Raw genomic sequence first — 8,128 nt, forward strand, 5'->3', positions numbered from 1 at the left:
GTATTTGTGCAGCACTTCTTTACAGAATGTTCTTTTTCCTGTTTTGCAACATTTGGAATGTAAGAACATAAAAAGCTGACTTAAGACATTTATTTATTCATTTATTTATTTATTTATTTATTTATTGATTTAAAAGCTTTTCTATACCGTCGTTTAGCTAGATGCCGTCACAACGGTTCACATTAAGGCACATAACTTCATGTTGCATAAAATATTATATGAATAACGAGAAGTGCAGACCAGATTTTGTAGATCCAAGAGTTCATTTAATATGTAATCATATGGCAACTCCACTGTTCTGTTAATTGTACTATTCCAATACAATATTGTATTGTATTCATATTAACTGTTTAAAGTGTAGCACTAGCTCGTGTGGTGTTTGCATAAAATATTATATCAACTAAACAGGTGCCATCAAAATACTGTAACATAGTGGAGGAGGATGTTTGGAGCTTGTATATTTCATATGCTCAATAGTTTTCATGACCTTCATAATATGGGCCATTGTCCCTAAATCTTTCTTAGGTGCCAACATTAATGATTCTAGTACTATAGAAAACTGGTGGTAGTTGTACTCTAGTTCATCTTCTGTGTTCCTATAGTTTACAGAGGCACTGTGTAGCACTTTGCCACAGTCTAAGAATCTTGGAGCTCTTTTCTCATTCTGATGATTGCTCCCCAGAAGTTTCATTAGAATTGATAAGAAAACCCCAATTGTGCAGCCAAAAACTAGGCTGCAAATACTTCCCCCATTGACTGTAACGGGGAAATGAAAAACGAATAAAATTAATCAATGAATTGTTTTTTCCTTCTATGAAACTAATGCAATGAATTTGGTTCCCTGCAAAATGAAAAACGAATTGAGGCAAATTGTTTCCTTCTGCACATCTCTATAAACTATACAAAATTGAGATCTACCCCCACGAGGTGGCAATATTAAAATCGACACAACTAAACATAGGCATGGTCTTTTGCCCACCTGGAACACCTTAAAAAGACTGCTCCCCCCCTAATTGAACTTTTCACAAAAGCATTTCCTTCTCCTGAATCCACCCTAATTGTAGGAGACTTCAGCTTAAAGGTAGATAGCATACCCAAAAATATAGCATGTGAAATATTCCTAGATACTATGGAAGCAATGGGCTGGTTGCAATTCATAACCAACCACACCCACAAAGCTGGAAACATACTTGACCTAATATTTGCCAATAACACTAACTGCAGAATCAACCCATCTCTCCACATTCTACCGTGGACTGATCACCAACTAATAAAAGCAGAAATAACCCTCCTCAACGTACAGCAAGCAAAATCACATATTAATCTATCATTCATATATAAGAAAAAGATAGAACCAAAAATACTTGAAGAGACCATTAAAAATAAAATAACTGCTTTTAAATTTGATAATGCCTCCTCAGCATTTGACTTCTGGGAAAAAATTGTCCATGACATAGCTGATAACCAATGCCGAGTCCAGGGAAAAACTTACCAGAAAGAACACAACATGTTAAAAAAAAAAAATAAACCCTGGTATTATGAAAAGCTAAAACCCACTATACAAACTCTGAGAAAATCTGAAAAGTAATGGAGGAAATGCCAATCCTCAAAATCACTAGAAATATACAAATACCATTTAACAAAATATTGGAAACAAATCAATAAAGCATAAAAACACTACTATGCTAAACAGATTCATTGTATAATATTTAATTCCAAACTATTCTTCAAAACTGTTAAAAACTTATTCAAGAACCCATTGTCCTCAAACTTGAACAATTACAACTTTTCAAAGAACTCATGCAATGAATACGCCACTTCTTTGTTAAATAAAATCAATAGGTAAAAAACACAATTATCCACCTGCAGACTTACAAATGAACATGAAGAAAAACATGGACAAGCAAAATGGAGCTTATTCACCATGGTATCTAAACTCAAAATCAACAAAATCATCACAAAAATTAAGCCTGCTACATACCCACTGGATCGAATCCCTGTAAGTTCCCTGAAAATAATACACAGCATAATTACGCCAACAATCACAGCCATGATCAACCATTCACTAACAGAAGAATTGATCCCTGTTAAGGCAAAACAAGCTGTGATTAAATCCATCCTTATAAATAAATCTTGCGGAAATGATGATTGGGACAACTATTGACCAATATCAAACTTGTCTTTCATCGCTAAAATCCTGTAAAAGTCAGGGTTTTCACAACTAGAAAGCTACCTAGAAGACAATATTCTGTACCCTAACCAATTTGGCTTCATTCTACAGAAACCCTTCTCATTACACTAACTGACCATGTACTTCAGGGGTTTGATTGATGATGAATCCTATATCCTAGTACTAATTGACCTAACAGCAGCTTTTGACACCGTAGACCACACCCTGCTATGCCAGCAACTGAGAAAAATTTGGGATAGATAAAACTGTTATCAAATGGTTCTCATCCTTCCTAGAAAACAGATCATTCGAAGTCAAACTATACAATCACATATCTGTTACCTTTCCAATAGATACAGGTGTCTCCCAGGGATCAGCACTCTCAGCTACTCTATTCAACATTTATATGCTACCACTGTGCGCATTACTAGCAGAACTAGGAATCAAATTCTTCCTCTATACAGGCAACAAACAATTCTACATCTCATTCAACAAATCATTTGAAAAAACTACCTCGACACTGTCAATATACATGAAGGCAATACAACAAAGACTAATTCAGCTGAAATTAACACTAAACACAAAAGAAACTGACATTGTATGGTTGAGGAGAAATTCCACAATAAACAAAACACTAATCCTAGACCTAGGAAACTTTAACATTACTCCTTCAGATCAGGTACGAGACCTAGGAATACAGATTAATGAAAATGTGTCAATGAAAAAGCATATAAGTAAATTAATTAAAACAGGATACTCCAAGGTTCAAATATTATATTGACTGAAACCTTTACTAACAATACAAGACTTCCACACTGTTCTACAAACACTAATATTGTCCAACATAGATTACTGCAACTTCCTATTAATAGGCCTACCCTCTGGACTCATAAAATCTTTACAACTACTACAAAACACCTCAGTCAGGGACTAGGAAATTTGACCATATCACCCCCTCGCTGATAGCACTACACTGGCTTCTTGTACAATACAGAATTCACTATAAACTATTGACTCTAATTTTTAATATCATCAACAACATTAACCCATGCCTATTAGGAGCGACTCTTCAACCATACACACTACAGAGAGCCCGAAGATCGCAAAGGACTTCTAAAAATGCTTACAACACGGAGCACACACCTAACACAAATAAGAGACCGCATGTTTTCCAGAGCGGGCCCCAAGTTGTGGAACCCAACATGGCTCTTTAGAAAAGCCTATAATCTAACATAAAGGACAATAAACTGACAACATCACTATCAGATCTTTAAACAATATTAGTAAATTGAGCAAAAAGAATTGAACAATATAAAGTGTAAAAGACTACATTATGAGTATTGCATACAGGTTAATGAAATGAAATATGCCCTTAATTAATGCATACTTGATGATGTTATGTTGACCTAGAATAAGTATTTATAATTGTAAGAAACTTGATAATGCATGAAACTAGATAATGCATGAATAGGACCTCGATTACGTATTAGCTGTTTGTATTAACACAGAATATGAATGCTGACCTAAAATGGGAATGTTGACAAAGAAACTGAACGATGACTTTGTAAACCATTGTGATCTTATCTTGGAACGACGGAATATAAAACACCTAAATAAATAAAATTAAAAAAATATGTGCATAGTAAATAATGAAGGCTATATGGCTGTGGCTGTTCTGGCAAGAGTAAACCTTTTTGAGCCTGAGTGCTCTCAGAAGCAAATAAAAGGAATATATGTACTAGGGTGAATCAATTTTTCTAGACAGATTTATGGGCAGAGTGGAGGATAATATCCATGATATGAACTGAATTCTATAGTGACTTTTCTTCCTTCACATCTCATATATCTTTCTTTGAGTCATAACAAATATCCTTTTGGTTAAATACCTCCTCATTTTGTGTTATTTGTGTGAACTGAACCCTACATGAATAGGAAAAAAGTTACAATATTTATGTTGACTTGGGGGTGTTAGCATTTGTTGTGTGTGCCATCAGTACAACAGAAACAAAAAATCATAGATATTACAGATAACTTAATGCAAACCTTTTAGCCTTTATTACTTCAAATTTCCTGAGCCACATAACATACATAGTTAAATATCTGGAAATATTCAGTCAGTGACATTTTCTCTTTTGCTAAAATAAAGATATCTTCTAGACCCATTTGGGAGATTGCTACTGGCCTGTGGAGATTTATTCTAGTACATAGAAATGTGCAAACTTCTGAATTTCATTTCATGACATAGAGGTTTTTAGAGTGTGTGATGAATTAATTCCATTTCATAATTAACATTGTTATAAGATAGATAAAAATAAAACAATTCATGCTCCCTTACTCTAAACGATATGGGCTGGATTTTAGTAGCTATGCGCGGGCCTGGATTTGTGCGCGCAACCCGGCGCGCACAAATCTATGCCCGATTTTATAACATGCACGGGCAAGGGGGTGCACACGCCGAGCCCTAGGGGAGCCCCGATGGCTTTCCCTGTTCCCTCCGAGGCCGCTCCAAAATTGGAGCGGCCTCGGAGGGAACTTTCTTTCCGCTCCCCCCATCTTCCCCTCCCTTTCCCTCCCTTCCCCTATCTAACCCACCCCCCAGCCCTACCTAAATCCCCTCCCTACCTTTATTTTGTTATTTACGCGCGCGCCGGCCAAATGCGTGCAATCCCCCGCACAGCTGCTGTGCTGGAGGCCTCGGTCCCGCCCCTGGACTAGCGCCCTGCCCACACCCCCGCTCCCTTCCCGACCCTTTTTCAAAGCCCTGGGTCATATGTGCGTTCCGGGGCTTGCGCGCGTCGCCGAGCCTATGCAAGACAGGCTCGGTGCGCGTAACCCACCTGCGCGCGTAAATCCAGCCGGATTTATGCGTGCAGGGCTTTTAAAATCTGTCCCTATTTGTGTATTCATTTATTAAGTGAGTAGCATAATGCTCAGCATCCTTTGCAGGAACATAACTTTAAGGAGAAGTCAATGAACTATTTGAATGTTTTTACATTTTCCAGTTAATCATTTGTCACCAGTTTTGCCCATGTTCTCCCAAAGGTGTATTTTTTTAAGCATAAAAACGTTACATTACTGGCTTCTCTGCTGCATGCATCAATATCATTTTAAATCCATTGTCTAATTATAAAATACCAAGCTACTTAATGTTCTTTTATTTCAGAAACAATAGCATTATTTCAACATATTTCATGCCACAGACCTGCAGTCTTTTATAGATATGAATGATTTAATATATTTTCAGACCTTTTTTAAAAATGTATTTTGCATAAGGTACCCAATTAATGGGAAAACCTATACAAATAAAAGATACTGTATAGTCATCGTTCTTTCTTTAAGAGATTCATTTACTCATTTTCTAGCATGTTAGGTAAAACTTTATATTTAAAAGTAATAATTGGTGTGAGTGACTTCTCCTAAGGCATAGGTCAGGATATGCCAGTGGGGCAAGAGGATTGTGAAACAAGCCAAGCTGCACAGATCTACCTGCTCATACAAGCATGAGGGCCATGGGCTAAATTTAACAAGTTTTCCTGTGCAGTTTTGCAGAAGTGCAAACTTATTGAAAAAAAAAAAAAAAAAAAAAGCACTGCAACCAGCCCTACACATTATATTTTAAATCAACAAGGGCTTTCTTTTATGTGCATACGGGGAAGTGGTGATGGGGAATGGGGGGGGGGGGGGGGGAGTCTTTTCTGTACTGCCCAGGTTACCTTTATTTAAAAAGTATACTTTGCACAATGGAATCTGTTACTTCCTAAAAATCTGACCCCCCCCCCAACTGAATATTATTATTATTACTATTACTATTGGTATTCTTATTATTTTAATGGGTATCTGAAGTTGTTCAGACATTATTCTAAATATTGTCCTTTTTTTTGTTTTTCCTTGTCAACAAAGGTGATGGATTCCTGGTGATTGTGGGGGCCATTTCTAGGACATTAAACCTCCACAATCTTTTGCTTTGTGCCAAAAGGAAAGTTGCTTACACGGATAAATCATTTTCCTGTTTGATAAAGTTGCAAGCCTCTTTGGAATTTTTTTTTTCACCAAAAGGCTTCGCTAAATCCCCAGCAATAATAGACTTTTTATGACAAGCCAGGGTATGTTGGTCATCCTGAAATTTGTGATTCATAGCAATTTTTGATACATGAGGCCCGGTGTCCATAAAAGAGAGAGTTGACACAATTTGGGTTAAATTCAAACCCGCTCTAGACTGGGCTAAAGAATAATTTTGCTTGTCTCAAAATACCTCAGCCTCTTCTACTGCCACTCCAGGTCATAAGTCCCAACTGCATATGAATAAAGTCCTATTGACATTGGCATGCGTTGTTTATAATTGAGAAAATAAGAGCATAAGGGCCTAGATTCATCAAATTGCTGTGTGTCTTTGCAGGAGGCATCCCGCTATCGCGGGGGTGGGGGCTTGCCACAATAATGGGGCCCCACCCACAAAAACGCATTGCGGCTCCACGACACATTCTTTTGTGTCACAGCCTAACAAGGCGACACAAAAGACCGCGGCGAGCGGCCCTTTAATACAATGGCAGCCCCAACCTCGCTGGACCGCCATCGTCTTAAAGAGCTGCTGGCTGCAGAAAAAAAACTCCCGCAGTCAAATGGGGAGGTTGAGCGGGGATCATTGCTGACCCTCATTTCAACAGCGACCCCTATGCCCCAAAAATAAAGTACACAATATGCACATGGCCTCCTCTGCCTCCTTGGTCCCCTGATTGCACAATCCAAAGTCCCCCCCTCCCCTAACCCCCGAATGACCAGAACAAAGTCCCCCTCCCCTCCCCTGGCTTCTCCGAATGACCAATCCAACGTTCCCCCTCCTCTGGCCTTTGATTGCATAATCCAAAGCTCCCCCCTCCCCTCTGACCCGGCAAATGACCAATACAAAGTTCTCTCTCCCTCGACCCTCCCCTGAATGACCAAGCCAATGTCCTTCTCCCCCCTCCCCCTCCCCCCTCCCTACCAAATGACCAAATCAAAGCTCCCTCCCCCTGACCTAACCAAATGACCAATCCAAAGTCCCCACTCCCCCAGCAGCCCGTCACACACAATCTGGTCAGTGCCATTTTCCAAAATGGCAATGACCTCACCTTACTCCAGCCATGTGATGGGGGTGAGGTCTGGGGACTGGATTCAGGCACATGGCTGGAGTAAGGTAAGGTTGGTGCCATTTTTGAAAATGGCACTGACCGGGACAGGTGTGAGGGTGCACACAGCCCTGCCACGGGATCAAGGATAAGGTATCAGGGTCTCTGGAGAGGGGCCTGGGGAGAGGGGCTATGGCTCTCTGGGGGTTGAGGGGCAGGGGACTTTGGATCAGTCATTCAGGGGGGCCAGGGGGCAGGGGGAGGGGTGCTGCCATGTGCCTATTTTACACTTTATTTTGTGGAGTAGGTGCTGCCTCGACCAGGGCCTTGGGTTGAAATGGGAGTCAGCAATGACTCCAGCTCAACTTCCCCATTTGGCTGTGGTTTTTTTTCCTTACCATATTAAATGTGCAGTGGGAGCCTCGGGACCCGCGTTAGGATCTGACATGAATAAAAGCCTCAATTCACCCAATTTTTGGACTTAAAAAAAATTTCCAGCAGAAAGTTATTCATTCCTTTTTTGCATGTTATACTAGAAAGATGCTTCTCAGAGGCCCTGCATATCTCAGGAAAACTGAATAAATATCTATTCTGTGGATTTTTAGACTAGTCCCTGCTTGGAATCTCATAATCCATTATCAGTTTCCTTCCACTCTACTTCACCTTCATTATTCCTTTCTCAACCTTTACAGTTACTTTCCTGAAGTCACCAACAACTGGAACTGGGCATAAGAAGCCCCCTGAACATGCTTATAATGTGATGTCACCACAAAGTCAGGGCTGAAGCTAAAAAATACTTGCCTACACTTCAATTACTATGCAGCCTCATTTAAATGTGCTCTGAAACACCTGA

Source organism: Rhinatrema bivittatum, chromosome 1 (genome assembly GCF_901001135.1).
Source record: "Rhinatrema bivittatum chromosome 1, aRhiBiv1.1, whole genome shotgun sequence".
Taxonomy (NCBI): domain Eukaryota; kingdom Metazoa; phylum Chordata; class Amphibia; order Gymnophiona; family Rhinatrematidae; genus Rhinatrema; species Rhinatrema bivittatum.